This window comes from Dipteris shenzhenensis, chromosome 23 (assembly GCF_047967505.1).
Source record: "Dipteris shenzhenensis isolate YYH24624 ecotype China chromosome 23, Dip_SZ_1.0, whole genome shotgun sequence".
Classification (NCBI taxonomy): domain Eukaryota; kingdom Viridiplantae; phylum Streptophyta; class Polypodiopsida; order Gleicheniales; family Dipteridaceae; genus Dipteris; species Dipteris shenzhenensis.
The window spans coordinates 3,127,257-3,143,144 of NC_141618.1; positions in this window are offsets into that span (position 1 = coordinate 3,127,257).

Below are 15,888 nucleotides of genomic sequence, written 5' to 3' on the forward strand. Positions count from 1 at the left end.
ATCTCATCCCTACTTTTGATACAATCGTAGAACCACTTGTCACAATGGCATTAGAGTGTCCCGAATGATCTTCAAACTCATCTATTCCTGAGAGAACATCACTCATTGATGCACTTTTTATGGATTTCATAACTCCATAGTCAGTGGTGATAGAGTGTCCAGAATGATCTTCAAACTCATCTATTCCTGAGAGAACATCGCTCATTGATGCACTTTCTATGGATTTCATAACTCCATAGTCTTGAAACTCCTCTACTCCAGAGAGAACATCACTCATTATACTATCGTGCATGATTTCCATAATTCCATAGTTACCTGCTTTGACTCCAAGAACTTTATCAGTATCCATGAAGCCATCCATGCTTGAAGATATAACACTTTTGACATCTTTGCCCAAGTTCTCAATGTGCATGAACTCATCCACCCCGGATAAGGCATCACTTGTGAAATATTTTTCTTTCTCGGTACCAATGAACTCATCGACTTCTGATAAGACGTCAGTGCTATAGTTGAGTGCATTGGAATCATCCATCTCTGAAGGAATAGAGCTTGGTACATTGGCATATTCTTTCAATTCTTTGATGTTGTAGTATACATTATGTTTATCATTAAAAACCACAAGCTGAGTCTTTCCAATCTTTAAAAGTTGCATGCTCCATCTCAAATCCTTACCTACCTCATAGTAGGGACCATCCAATGACATTGACTTATCATCCATACCATCATCAGTAACTTTTTGAATTCTCATCTGCGCAAATGTCCAGTGTTCAACTTGTTCAAATCCCAAGACTTGACCTTCTGCTACATACTTATTTGTAAATGATAACATTTGTAAAATATCTCCCACTCTAAAATCCAAAGATATGCACTTTGTATTCCTGATGACATGTGTTGGATAAGTCTCATCTCTGTCCTATGCAATAAATGCTTTGTTGGAAGTATTATAGGGCATAACATCTCCAAGGATTTCCATATCCCCACACTTATGCTTTAGCTCAACATGTGCACTAAGAATCCTTGATACGATAACCGCCACCTTATCCTCGCCAAGTCTTCTAAAGTGACAAATAGAATTTGGATCACTTTCATGGATTGTAGCAAATGCAACAACTTCTCTTTTGCAACATATAATCACCTCCATCCCCGGAATAAATTTTATAGCCATCTCCTTTATGAGTTTCCTTTGTAAACAAGCTGTAACAACCATTATAAAGAACATTAGTCTCTTCTCAATAATCTATTTTATTAATGATTTAAAAATCCAAAACTTGTTTGAAAATTTAATTAGACACTAACAAATAGCAACCGTAAACCAATAACAACCCTAAACCCTAAACCCTCAACCCTCAACCCTCACCAATAACAACCCTAAACCCTAAACCCTCAACCCTCAACCCTCACCAATAACAACCCTAAACCCTAAACCCTAACTCCCAAACCCTAAACCCTAAACCCTAAACCCTAACCCCCAAACCCTAAACCCTAAACCCTAACCCCCAAACCCCAAACCCTAACTCCCAACCCTAAACCCGAAACCCTAAACCCTAAACCCCAAATCCTAAACCCTAACTCCTAAACCCTAAACCCTAACTCCCAACACCTAAACCCTAAACCCTAAACCCTTAAACCCTAAACCCTAAGTCCCAAACCCTAAACCCTAAACCCTAAACCCTAACTCCTAAACCCTAAACCCTAAACCCTAACCCCAAAACCCTAAACTCTAAACCCTAACTCCTAAACCCTAAACCCTAAACCCTAAACCCTAACCCCCAAACCCTAAACTCTAAACCCTAACCCCCAAACCCTAACCCCCAAACCCTAAACCCTAACTCCCAAACCCTAAACCCTAAACCCTAAACCCTAACTCCTAAACCCTAAACCCTAAACCCTAAACCCTAAACCCCAAACCCTAAACCCTAAACCTTAAACTCTAACTCCCAAACCCTAAACCCTAACCACCAAACCCTAAACCCTAAACCCTAAACACTAAACCCTAACTCCCAAAGCCTAAACCCTAAACCCTAAACCCTAACTCCCAAACCCTAAACCCTAAACCCTAACTCCTAAACCCTAAACCCTAAACCCTAAACCCCAAACCCTAAACCCTAAACCTTAAACTCTAACTCCCAAACCCTAAACCCTAACCCCCAAACCCTAAACCCTAAACCCTAACCCTCAAACCCTAAGCCCCAAACCCTAAATCCTAAACCCTAAACCCTAAATCTTAAACCCTAACCCCCAAACCCTAAACCCTAAACCACCAAACTCTAAACCCTAACCCCCAAACCCTAACCCTCAAACCTTGAACCCTAAACCCTAAACCCTAACTCACCAAACCCCAAATCCTAAACCCAAACCACGAAATCCTAAACCTTAAATCCTATGAGTGTTTTCAAGTAATATCATTTATTTAAGTAATAGTTTTAATTAGAATTCATAAGTAATAGTGGAATTGATAGTTGGGAGGGTGGTAGTGGGAGAAAGGGAGAGTGGGAGAGGGAGTGGGAATGGGGGCGGTGGGGGTGGGGGTGGGGGTGGGGGTGGGAGGATGGGAGTGGGAGTGGGAGAGGGAGTGGGAATGGGGGAGGTGGGGGTGGGGGTGGGAGAATGGGAGTGGGAGTGGGAATGGGGGAGGTGGGGGTGGGGTGAGGGTGGGAGGATGGGAGTGGGAGTGGGAAGGGTGGGGAGTGGGAGTGGGAGGATGGGAGTGGGAGAGGGAGTGGGAATGGGGGAGGTGGGGGTGGAAGTGGGAGGGGTGAGGTGGGAGGATGGGAGTGGGAATGGGGGAGGTGGGGGTGGAAGTGGGAGGGGTGGGGTGGGAGGATGGGGGAGGGAGTGGGAATGGGGGAGGTGGGGGGGGTGGGAAAATGGGAGTGGGAGTGGGAATGGGGGAGGTGGGCGGAAGTGGGAGAGGGAGTGGGAATGGGGAAGGTGAAAGAATGGGCGTGGGAGTGAGAATGGGGGAGGTGGGGTGGGAGGATGGGGGTGGGAGTGGGAGTGGGAATGGGGTGGGAGTGGGAATGGGGTGGGAGGATGGGAGTGGGTGGGAGAGAGAGAGAAGATAATCTAATAGAGAGGCCAATGGGAGAGGAGATAATGTTATAGAAGGACCAATGAGAGAGAAGCACTTAAAACCCTAGTTTTTCTTATATATACTCTCCTTCTCTCATTGTTTCTCTCATTTCAACAAGGAGAAGCAAAAACAAGAGGAAGAGCAAAAGCAAGCACAAGCAAGCACAAGCATAGATTTCAACTTTTTTCCAGGTACTTTTTTAAAATTTGTATTCTTTGAAATTTTATTATACAGAGAGAACTTAGAGAGAGAAAAGTGAAGGAAAGATTTTTAGAGAGAGAATATAAGAGAGAGAGTCTTGCTGCCTCGGCAGCAAAAGAGAGAGAGAAAGAGAGAGGGAGAGAGAGGAGAGAAGGGGGGGAAAAGAGAGGGGAGAGAAAGGGAGGGGGGAGAGAAGGGGGAGGGGGGAGAAGAGAGGGGAGAGAGGGGGGAAGCTGCGAGGGGGGGGAGAGAGAGAGGGGAGGGGGAGGCCGCTGCCGCGGCAGCGGAGAGAGGGGGGAGGGAGGGGAGGGGAGGGGAGGGGAGAGAGAGGGGAGGGGAGAGGGAGGGGAGGGCAGGGGAGAGAGAGAGGGGGGGGCCGCTACCGCGGCAGTGAGAGAGGAGGGGGGGGAGAGAGAAGGGGAGGGGCCGCGGCAGCGAGGGAGAGGGGGAGGGAGAGAGAGAGAGGGGAGGGGGCAGCTGCGGCAGCAGCAAGAGAGGAGGGGGGGAGAGAGAGAGAAGGGGGGGGCTGCTACCGCGGCAGTGAGAGAGGAGAGGGGGGGAGAGAGAGAAGGGGAGGCGCGGTAGCACGAGAGAGGGGGGGAGAGAGAGAGAGGGGGGGAGGCCGTGACACGCTGTCGCGGCAGCGGAGAGAGGGGGGGAGAGGGAGGAGGGGGAGGGGGGAGAGAGAGGAGGGGGGGGCTGCCACGGCAGCGAGAGAGGAACGGGGGGGGGAGAGAGAGAGGGGGGGGTGCGAGAGAGAGGGGAGGGAGAGAGAGAGAGAGGGGGCTGCTGCCGCGGCAGCGAGAGAGGAGGGGGGGAGAGAGAGAAGGGGGGGCAGCGAGAGAGAGGGGAGGGAGAGAGAGAGAGGGGGGGCCGCTGCCGCGGCAGCGAGAGAGGGAGGGGGGAGAGAGAGAAGGGGGGGCAGCAAGAGAGAGGGGAGGGAGAGAGAGAGAGGGGGGAGAGGGAGGGGAGGGGAGGGGAGGGGAGAGAGAGAGGGGGGAGCCGCTGCCGCGGCAGCGAGAGAGGGGGGGGAGAGGGAAGGGGGGGGAGAGGGAAGAGAGAGGGGGGGCCGCTGCCGCGGCAGCAAGAGAGGAGGGGGGGGGGAGAGATAAGGGGGGGCAGCGAGAGAGAAGGGGGGAGAGGGAGGGGAGGGGAGGGGAGAGAGAGAGGGGGGGCCGCTGCCGCGACAGCGAGAGAGGAGGGGGGGAGAGAGAGAAGGGGGGGGATGCGAGAGCGAGAGAGAGGGGGAGGGAGAGAGAGAGAGGAGGGGGGGGCTACTGGGGGGGGAGAGGGAAGAGAGAGGGGGGGGGCCGCTGCCACGGCAGCGAGAGAGGAGGGGGGGGAGAGAGATAAGGGGGGGCAGCGAGAGAGACGGGAGGGAGAGAGAGAGAGGGGGGAGAGGGAGGGGAGGGGAGGGGAGAGAGAGAGGGGGGGCCGCTGCCGCGGTAGCAAGAGAGGAGGGGGGGGAGAGAGAGAAGGGGGGGATGCGAGAGCGAGAGAGAGGGGGAGGGAGAGAGAGAGAGGAGGGGGGGGCCGCTGGGGGGGAGGGGGAAGAGAGAGGGGGGGCTGCTACCGCGGCAGCGAGAGAGGAGGGGGGGGAGAGAGATAAGGGGGGGCAGCGAGAGAGAGGGGGGGGGGAGAGAGAGAGGGGGGAGAGGGAGGGGAGGGGAGGGGAGAGAGAGAGGGGGGGCCGCTGCCACGGCAGCGAGAGGAGCGGGGGGAGAGAGAGAAGGGGGGGGATGCGAGAGCGAGAGAGAGGGGGAGGGAGAGAGAGAGAGGAGGGGGGACCACTGTCGCAGCAGCGAGAGAGGAGGGGGGGGCAACGAGAGAGGAGGGGGGGAGAGAGAGACAGGGGGGGTAGGCCGCTGCCGCGGCAGTGGAGAGAGGGGGGGGAGAGGGAGGGGGGGAGGGGAGAGGAGAGAGAGAGGGGGGGCCGCTGCCGCAGCAGCAAGAGAGGAAGGGGGGGAGAGAGAGAGGGGGGGCGCGACAGCGAGAGAGAGGGGGAGGGAGAGAGAGAGAAGGGGGGGGCCGCTGCCGCACTGAGAGAGAAGGGGGGGGAGAGAGAGAGAAGGGGGTGGGAGAGGAGGGCTGGGGGGGGTCACTCATCATATGCAACCCTATCACGTGAGTTCAACAGAAGGATATTTTTTATTTCTAAAATTTACAGAAATAAATATACATAAGGGACTTTTTAAAATGGTTTTGGGAAAATTTTACAGATTTGTATAGAAAAGGGGTACATTTTATTAATGAAAAATTTACAGATAAGGGAATTTAGAAATAGGCCTTGAATGCACGTGGTATAGAGGGTTTATACATAGTGACCCCCCTGAGGAGGAGGGGGGCGGCAGAGAGAGAAGGGGGAGCCGCTGCCGCGGCAGCGAGAGAGAGGGGGAGGGAGAGAGAGAGAGGGGGGGGCCGCTGCCACGGCAGCGAGAGAGAAGGGGGGGAGAGAGAGAGAAGGGGGAAGGCGCAAGGAGAGAGAGGGGGAGAGAGAGAGAGAGAGAGGGGGGCCGCTACCGCGGCAGCGAAAGAGAGGGAGGGGGGGAGAGAGAGAGAGGGAGAGAGAGAGAGAGGGGGAGGCCACTGCCGCGGCAGCGAGAGGGAGAGAGGGGGGCAGAGAGAGAGAGGGGAGGGGAGAGAGAGAGAGGGGGGAGGCCACGGCAAGTGAGAGAGAGAGTGGGGAGCGCAAGTGAGAGAGAGGGAAAAGGTGAGGAGAGAGGGAGAGAGAGAGAGAGCGGGGAAATGAAGAGGAGGGGAGAGAGTAGACTAAGATGAGAGGAAACGTAGACTAGAGCGGAGAGGAAAGAGAGAGAGAGAAGAGTGAGAGAGATGGACGAGAGATGAAAATTTAGAGAGGGAGGACACAAGAGAAAGTACGATCGAGATAGAAAATCTTACCAATGAAGAGGAGAAATGAGTGGGCGATGATCGAGAAAAGATAAAGGAGCTACGATCAATGAGGCATATGAGAGGAGATTGGTGTGTGATTTAGTCGAAACTTAAACAAACAAAACTATAAACCTTGGTGTTTGATGAAAATTTAGAGAGGAAGGGCACAAGAGAAAGTACGACCGAGATAGAAAATCTTACCAATGAGGAGAAAAAATGAGTGGGCGACGATCAAGAAGAGATAAAGGAGAGATGTTTTGATGGAAGAATTTGGGAGCTACGATCAATGAGGCATATTAGAGGAGATTGGTGTGTGATTTAGTCGAAACCTAAACAAACAAAACTATAAGCCTTGGTGTTTGAAAAGAGAAACGTGTGGAAACTAGAATTTCAAATTTCCTGCCTTTTTTTAAACTATGAAAAGATAAACGTGTGAAAACTTGAAAATTGTGATAAAAGACAACCTTGTGTTTCAAAAGACAAACGCGTGGATGTGAAAATTGTGATAAAAGACAACCTTGTGTTTCAAAAGACAAACGCGTGGATGTGAAAATTGTGATAAAAGACAACCTTGTGTTTCAAAAGACAAACGCGTGGATGTGAAAAGACAAATGTATGCTAAAAGCAAAACTTGTAGAAACTTGAATTTTAAATTTTTCTTTGTTTTTGAATTTAAAATGAGTTTCACTTTCATTTTCAATTTACTAGTTTAATTTAGACTATAATGCATTTTGTTTTGGAATATAAAAAGTATAATTTTAATTTTATTACATTTTAAATTAAAATTTTAAAAGTAGTTTAACTTACATTCGTTATTATTCCTTTAATTTATTTCTTTTTAGGGAGAATATATATATGCTTCTAGGTAAATATTAAATTTTTAATTTTAAGTCTTGTTTTCTTTATTTTACGTTATTTTTTCATAAACTTTAAGTTAAACTACTTTATAGTTTTTATTATTTAAATTGAAATTTATTAAGATTTTAACTTCTTATTAATGTGAATGTTCAATTCTTATGAGTTGTAAGTAAATTAGTTTTTGAAAATATAAATTTTATCTTTTTTAAAATGAGAAGGGGAAGGGAGAGAGAGAGAAGGGGGGGGGCCGCTGCCGCAGCAGCGAGAGAGAAGGGGGGGGAGAGAGAGAGAAAGGGGTGGGAGGATGGGAGTGGGAGAGGGAGTGGGAATGGGGAAGGTGAAAGAATGGACGTGGGCGTGGGAGTGAGAATGGGGGAGGTGGGGTGGGAGGATGGGGGCGGCAGCGAGAGAGAAGGGGGGGGGAGAGAAGGGGGGGAGAGAGAGAGAAAGGGGTATGAGTTTAAAAAAGATAAAATATAAATTTTATCTTTTTTGAACTCACAACCTTAGTGTATTAAAAAGAATAATGGAAAATAGATTATTTTTTGTTTTTAATTCGCAACCTAAGGATATTAAAAAGAACAATGGAAAAGAAATTATTTCTTGCTTTTCTTCGCTTCGACGGTTGGTGTAGTCTAGATTAGCATAGATTAGTTTGTCCTTAGAGGAGAGAACTCCAAAAAAACCAATCAAAGCCATGCTCAAAATTTCCCGACTAGTTCCTAATCGGAGTCAGTCCATTCGTTCACATTCGGTTTCACAGTCACAACAACCCTACCATTTAAGCAACGATTAAGGTTTTTAAACTTTCAAGATGATTGAAAGTTATATCAGTGGACATGACAGATTATAGTTGTGGAAGTTGACAGAGCATTTTACACTTATATCAGTTGCGGGAGTTGACAGAGCATTTTGCACTTATATATGACAGACTTCAAATTTGTATTCAGAAATCATTGTAAATCCTTATTTTTTTTCACATTTATGCTCTAAGCCTTGTAAAGCCTTTTAGGCTATTCCCAAAGCATTTATGCTCTAAGCCTTGTAAAGCCTTTTAGGCTATTCCCAAAGCATGAAATTGATACTTATATGATTGGGAAGAATAAAAACTTGAGGTGTATTAATGGGACTCATTGTACTTTTGATTTTTCAAAGTAATTGTAGTTTGTCAAAGTACTTAAAATTTGTGTTGTGCTTGAATACAGGATGGATCTTGAGGCTACAGCATTTGTCAATGGTATGACACTGAAATACAATGGAAGAATTTATGCCCCAAAGGACTTCACAAACTGGACAGTTGTTGACACAACAAAGAAAGCATGGTTCTTGGTCTTAAGTAAAGGAAATCTCATTCTAGTGATGACAAAGAGAGAGTTGGAGAAAGATGAGTGGGCATCAAATGTATCTTTCTCAAAGAGCAATTTGATTCAAGGGGGCACCTTAGTAGGAATAAAAATTGAAAAAGACAGCAGTACAATGATGATTTACATAAAGTCAAGAATGAGCAACAGATCGTTTCTTCTTTCTAAGAAAGATGCAATGCACTTTGTGATGCCGCCACCAAAAGCACCTAGATTTCCTGAATTGGTTCTTGCATTGGAGATCCTTCAACATGTGTGGGAGGAATTTCCCATTGAGGAAGCAAGAAAAATGCAGTCAAAGATTATCCTTGAATACTTTTAGGGTGTCATCCAACAAGGTTCAACTTCATTGGAGGGACCTAAGGTGCAAGAATCCACACATGAGAAAGGAAGTGATGAGACACGCCATGTAGACCTGGTTCATGGTAATACAAATGAGAGAGGAAGTGGAGTGGATGAGACAGAACACATTGTAGCAATGGATGAGGGTCTTGTACATGTGGATGCTTACAAGGGATCTACATCTGAGACAGGAATTGAATTGGTGGAGACCGGACATGCACATGCATCTCAGACAGAAATTGAATTGAGTGAAACACGACATGCATCAGATAAGACAGGACATGCACACACATCTCTTGTTCATGGTATTACTCACTTAGATGGTGTAACTCATGAAGTTGATGGAATAACAGAACAAGTGAAGCCCTTAAGTATACCTGAAGTTGAGGCAATAGAAGAAGAAGTAGGGCAATCTAAAGTAGTTCACATTGAGCCCCTAAAAAATAAACCTCGACGTCAAATGCAAAAGGCAAGTACTTCACGAGCTACAGTTCCAAGTCCTATAACTGGAAAAAGAGGTCCTTCATATACAAAGAAAGGGCAAAGAAGAGAAGAGGAAGAACATGAAGAGGATGCGGAGGGTCTTGAAATGGAGTCAGATCTAGAAGCAGAAATGTTATCAATGAAGAACCTAAATCTTCGCTTGAATGAGGCTGTGACAGATGAGGATCCAGGATATATATGGGGCCAGAACACTCAAGTTATACATGCTTCAACAGTGGTCAAAGCAAGTGTCTTCACCAACAGCAGGACCTTAGATACAGCCTATGCTGAAAAGATTTTTCAGGCTTTGATTGATGGAAAAAAACTAGTTGTTTCTAATTTGGTACTCCGTCCAAGAACATTTTGGCCAGTCATGGGAGATTATAGTCAATCCATCAATTTCTCTCAACCTATAGATTTTGAGATGCAATTCACTAAGTTCCTCGGAAAACAAGTTCCCTCACTTCAAGAAGGACAGAGTTCAGTGAATGATCCAGAACGACATATAAGGGATGCCAAGAGAAATTTCTTAGCTCATTGTACATTTGAGGCAATAGATGGTCAGCACTATGCCTATGCTTGTAATGAGCGCTCTAGAGATGCATACAAGAAAGGAGAAATTACTTATCAAACCTTCGCGAGTGTGCCTCAATTTCACTACTATTCTGCATGCATTTGTATCTTCAAGAACGAGAAAAAATATTTGATTGAGTTGGAAAGACTTAATCATGACATTTATGCACTACGAAAAATCACCTCCACTTCAGAGATGTTGCTCAAAGCTAGGACCATATGGAAAACTTTTAATTCTCCTTTGACCACTCTCAAAAGGACTGCAACTAAAGTGGAAGCGGATAATCTTGTTGACTTCTACACATGCTTGAGTGACATTGTACCAAGGGGAAAGCAGGAAAGAGCAGAGGTGATTACAAGCTTCAAGACAGTAAGGGATAGGTATCAAGACTACACAAGCATACTTTTCCGTAGTGATGAAGTTTTTCATCAGATCAAAGATGTGTGTCTTGCATGTGAGAAAGGAGATGTCACATATGAGGCTCCATCATTGATTAAAGAGAAGGCAAAGAAGATTGAGGAAAAAGAGATGACAGCTCGGATGTGGAGGCCTTTAAGAAACCTACCAGACAAATACGCACGTCTTGCTGCACAGAAATTAATGTCCAAAGAATGGTTTTTTGGCAAAAAGGATAAAGATCATTGCATGGAAGATTGCATCATCCAACAGGTCAAGCGTGATGCAGTAAAGAGTGCAATTGAATATTTATTGGGAGAAAAAAATATTCCAATTAGCCAATGTAAAATTGATCATAACATTGTGAGGCAGATGGCATCAACTTTACCGTCAGCTAAACAGAAGGCTTGGGCGCATAAATGGGTGAAGGTAGAAGATGATGGATCTGAAATTACTCCCTCTATGAGAAGTGACATTCCGGAAAATGTGTATGCATATGCACAAAAAGTCATCAATAACCACACTCTCAGAAAAGAAAAAACTTTGAACAAGGGCTTTTATTTCATATATGAAATCATTTTAGAGTCTGGAAAGAGTGTTGAGTGCAAGGGAGTTTCATTGAATGATTTTTTGTCCGACGACACTGCTTGGGAGAGACCTCAGCTTTTCTTTGTCTATGAAATATCACCGGATGACATCTGTCAACTCCTTGACAGAATATTACATACCACCATTGGTAGAGTGGGACAATGTAATATAGTCATATTTGCTGATAAAGATGACAAGGAACAAATGTTTGCTACCCTAGAAAAACAATATGGCAATGAGCTCAAGATTTACAATGGGATATACTCAAGAAAAAGAGACAAGAGAGAATGCGGTCTCAAGATACAGAGTCTAGAAACCTTTTTCTTGTGCATGAAGAGCCCTTACAATGATCACTCCTTACAAAACAATATAAGAGGGAATGCAAAGAGATTGCAACTACTGCTGGAAGAGCATGAAGACCAAGTCCCCTCCATCGCAACGCAAATCACTATGAAAGGCCAGCAAAAAGTGCTGATCTTTTAATTAGTATGATGGAATTTTTGCTACCGTCCGGATGGGAAGTCACATTGTGCCGAATGGGACATCTGTTTGAAGCTCCTATCAGAAAAGGACACAATGTAAATATTATTGAGAGCCCTGCTTGCTTGGAATACCTTGATACCATGGCTTCTCTCACAATAAAGTTTGATAAGAAAGGTCCGATCTCACATGAAGAGGATGACATAGAGATGATCATGTATGATGAGAGCAAGAAAGATGATGAAAATGATCAAAGCTCTAGATATAATAGTGAGGACACCAGCGATAGCAAGGAAGCAGAAGAAGATGGATATGACACTGACCTTGCCTCTGAAGGTTACATAAAAAGACCACGAAGATATGTAGAGGTATGAAAACTTATGTTTAATTTTCTTTATTCATTTAGGTCTTTTTAAATTTATAATTAATTTAAAATTTTGAATTTCATAATTATTTTATCCTTTTATAGGGGAAGAGAGAGGAGGAGGATGAGGAGGACATAGCTGGAGCAGAGAATATAGAAAGCTCATCTCAAGAAAGCAAAGCTGCTCTGGCGGATGACTCTAGAAAATAATCATACATTGCAGCAAATGGAGAAGTCATTTCAAGTTAGGTTTCAAGTTCGAGAACAACCTCTTACTTTTATATTGGATGAAGAGGACATTTCAATCCTCATAAACTTCAAGAAAGAGTCAATGACAAGGTCATAATAGCCATCCTCAGGTTTGACACAAACTTTTTACTGACTTTATGCTTTTGTATTTCCATTGGATCAAATGAACCAATATTCTTTTCTTTTTATTGCAGTATGGTTTTACAACAGCTTCCGCTATATATACAAAGATGTGCATATATGGTCGATCCTCTTGTTTCTAGTGTACTTAGCAATAAGCAGAAGACCATAGATGATGTTTTTAAGTGGTTGCAACCTATTGATTTGACTGCGGTGCGAGTTATCTTTACCGCATATCACGAGGAGTGAGTATCAATCCCTACCTAGCTTATCTCTTACATTGTGGAGGATTATATCAAATAATAATTATTCTTAATTGATAATGCAGCTTGCATTGGAGCTTGCTAATTGTGCACATCTTAGCCAAGCAATGCTTCTTTGTCAATTCAATAGCATCTATCCATGGCAATGTGTCAGAGTAAGTATAACCTACTTGTGTCATAATTATGTCAATGAGATGCATCCTATGCAATGCGCACATTCATTTATGTTTTCTATTTTGATGTGTAGATCTGCTCGAAAGTTGGTAGGTGCTATAGATGCACTTATGCAAATGGAGGGTGACTTGGAAGATCAAATAGAGTATGTAACATGCCCTGCAGCGAAGCAGAATGATGACCACAGTTGTGGATGGAGAGTCGGATATAACTGCTTTTTGCTCCTTGCTCAAATTTTTAATTTGAGAGGCGGTGAAACCTCATTGTCCACATATACAGACTTGCATCTATATGCATTTATGTCATCTATCATTAAGGCATTTATTGATAATGTGGTGGAGCATCCAGAGGAAACATTGGTTGCTACGCCCATAAGTTGTCCTGATGTAACCACTGTATTGGACGAAATGGGGAGCTCTTCTGAGGTTAGGGTCATCATTAGCAAGCAACCTCGTGTTTTGACTTTTGGTAGCGAGGAAGTTACAATCCTCTCTGACCCTTTGAAAGAGGCTAATGACAAAGTCATGATGGCCATCCTCAGGTTTGATATGAACATCTCTTGGCTTGATACTTCAATCATTTGATTCAATCTGCTTCTAACATTTGTTTATTTATTGCTGCAGTACGGTTATATCTCATTTTCCTAGATCAATACAGAATCGCGTCTGTATGCTCGATTCTCTTCTTTCAGCTGTACTTAGTGATACCAAGAAGATAGTAGATGATGTTTGTTCAATTCTACAACCTTTAGACTTGGATGGCATACTACTTGTCTTTATGCCATACTATGAGAAGTAAGTATGGTCTCAATCTTTCTTTTACTCTCTTATTTATAATATTGTGTCAATTAATACTTAATATTGTGATAAACCTTATTGCTCTTTATTGGTGATGTAGTTCACATTGGAGCCTGATAGTATGGGACCTTGATGACAACCATTGTTGGTTTTTCAACTCAATTACAGGCTTTCACGGGGTGTTCAGGTAAGTGTTCTTTTATCATATCATTATGGATATGCATCTTACTATTTACTACACAAATTCACTTTGTCATATGTCATGATGGACAGGTCTGCAAACAAGTTAGTTTCTGCGATTATGAAAATCAGGGAGCATCAAGACCAACCAAATTTCCAGACACGCCTCGCAGTGGAGCAGAAAGACATGTTTAGTAGTGGGTGGAGAATTGCCTACAACTTCATGTTGTATCTCAATGAAATTTTTGAACATGTCTCCATAGAAGCATATACCAAGCTCGAGCTACAAGATTTTGTGGCTAAGACTGTTCACTATCTAACTGCTATCATTGGGAAACAACATGATGGACTCAATGAAGAACCTAAGGGAGCCAAAGAAAAAGAAGAGACAATTTAGTCTCCTTCTATATCACAGCCTCAAGTAGAAGCATTACAGTCTACACTTGACTTAGAGACTCAATGCATTCTTCCTACACAAGAAGTGGAGACTCAATGTGCATCTACAACATCACATCTTGTAAAGGAGGAAGAGATTAAGTCTATCCCGATTGCACCAGAAGTAGAATCTCAATGTACACCATCCACACAAGTAGAGACTCAATGTACTCTTAGAGAATCACAGCCTCAAGAGGACTCATCAGACTCTATTCAGTTGTAAAACATGTAGAAAGAAACATGAGTCCTTGAAGATTTTTATCTTGTTTGTATTGATTAATGATAGTGTTTTTAAAACTTATGTTAAATGTTGCAATACATTAGGATATTTTATGATATTTATTCATTACAATACATTAGGTTTTACTTTTTTGAAAGTCTAATTTTTTATGTACAATAAATATCTTATGATGAGAATCTAATAATTATATCATTCTTATGTTCCATCACTTTATTTTATAGATTTCAATGTACTCAAAATCTATCATTTATTATGTACAGCAAGTCTAACTTATATTATATTAAAAGAATATCTCATGATGAGATTCTATTAATTATATCATTCTTGTGTTCCATCATTTTATTTTATAGATTTCAATGTACTATCACTATCTTACATGTCTCAAATGTCTCCCATTACGGTCTTGCATCCCATCATTTTATTTTATAATGTCTCGCATTACGGTCTTGCATCTAGTCATCTCGCATTACAGTCTTGCATCTGTAGTTCTATAAATTCCCTAGTAGTCGTTCATCTTCTATATCTCACCCGCAGCAGACACTTCTTCCACTTTGCTCTTCTTACCTTACTCCTCTCCTCAAGCTTGCTCCTTCCTCTCCTCAAGCTTGCTCCTTCCATCTTGCCCGCAGCCTTGCCTCCTCTTCTCAAGCATACTCCTTTCATCTTGCCTTACCTCCTCTAGTTACCTTCCTCACTCTCGTTACCTTCCTCACCTCGTTCGTCTTCTATATCTTTCCTCATTCTCGTTACCTTCCTCACCTCGTTCGTCTTCTATATCTCACCCGCAGTAAAAACTTCTTCCACTTTACTCTTCTTACCTTACTCCTCTCCACACTTCTTCCACTTTACTCTTCTTACCTTACTCCTCTCCTCAAGCTTGCTCCGGCTTCCATCTTGCCCGCAGCCTTACCTCCTCTTCTCAAGCATACTCCTTTCATCTTGCAGCCATTATGGATCTTTTTAAGGTAATCGATTCTATCGAGCAAGCCATTAGCAGCCTCAAAGAATGGATTGCCGAGAACCAAGGAAAGAGAGAGGAGAGAAAGCAAAATCCAGCTCCATTAACCCAGTACGAGAAGGATGACTTTGCTTGTCAGAAGGGCTTAGAGAAGGAAGAGGAAAGAAAAATAAGTATGGCTACTACTGAAATAGATAAATTGCAGTCATATAGGAGAGAGTTGATAGACTTTCAAAGTGAGATATCTTCGCGTGTGGCTCGTTATGGAAGATTTTCCCCCGAGGAAGCGCAAGCCATTCGGAATAAACAAAGTGTTATGCAGGAGAAAATTCATCAATCCTTACTTCTCTTCTATAATTTTAACTACATCGATGAGGAAGAGATGAGCTCAGCTCTTGAATGGGTTGAATTTAGGCTAAGGACTTGAAAATAGAAAATTCATCAAATTGAATGGCTGTAGTCTTGAAAATCTCAGGCTTAACTTTTGAAGGTGTTTATTAACACCATTAAATATTAAGAGAGTTTACAACAACCGAATCTTATTTTTTCATGTAACTTATCTAGGCTGCGTTAAATTTTATAATTTTAGTTTCATGTCCTTAAAAAATATATAAAAAAATGCTTGTTTTTATGTTTTTATATGTGCTTTGAAGATTGGGTTTTTCTTAAATTTTATCTGAAAACTAGTCCAAAAGTATATGTAAAAATGAATTTGTACATTGACAAGTCCAAAATTAATGAAATAAGTGTTTAAGGATGTTATGTTATCAACCATACCATCATCAGTGACTTTTAGAATCCTCATCTGTGCAAATGACCATTGCTCCACTTGTTCAAATCCCAATACTTCACCTTCTGC